Source organism: Bison bison, unplaced genomic scaffold (genome assembly GCF_000754665.1).
Source record: "Bison bison bison isolate TAMUID 2011002044 unplaced genomic scaffold, Bison_UMD1.0 scf7180017864289, whole genome shotgun sequence".
Classification (NCBI taxonomy): Eukaryota; Metazoa; Chordata; class Mammalia; order Artiodactyla; family Bovidae; genus Bison; species Bison bison.
The window spans coordinates 5,565,241-5,565,950 of NW_011494861.1; positions in this window are offsets into that span (position 1 = coordinate 5,565,241).

Genomic DNA, 710 nt, shown 5'->3' on the forward strand with positions numbered 1-710 from the left:
CTTCAGCCCCGCACTGCGCAGGCGCGCGCCGCCCTGCGTGGCTCCTCAGCCCCGCACTGCGCAGACCCACGTGGCTTGCCTCGCGTGATGTCATATCCGGCCGAACTCACCTTGGGGAACGTGCGGTACCTCCTGCCCTTCTGCGTGTAGATTGTACGCCTAGGCTTGATTCCATTTGAAACAACAAGCGAAAGCGGAGTCTTCTAAACTCACGCATTCTCCCGAAATCTCCCGCATCCGAGGGACGGCCCAGCGTGCCCCCAGCGCGCGCTGAATTTAACCCGTTTTTCATGCCTGCAAGCCAGACGTTTTTCTCTGTGCTCGTCTGGAGAGCCGCGTGGGTTTGCTTTAAACCCGCATTTTCACAAAATAAAATAGTTCCTTCTTGCTTCCTCTGTGCCCTCGGGGCTTTCTTTGCATTGTTCTGTTTCTTGGCGCGCGTTGTCCAGTCACCTCCACTCTTTTATGACTCTTTAAGGTCCCCCTAGTTTCTCTGTGACTGATTTGGCTAGTGGCTAATTTCACGTGTATTTGGTTCTCATAATAGTATTTTTAATAGAGTTTAATACTGCATCCACAGGATTTGAATAGGAGCTGAACACCGAAGTCAGGGACACTAGATTGGGTTTCAGACCAGTTTTTTTTTGTTTTCTAGTGCATAATGTGGAGAAGGAAATGGCAACCCACTCCAGTGTTCTTGCCTGGAGAAT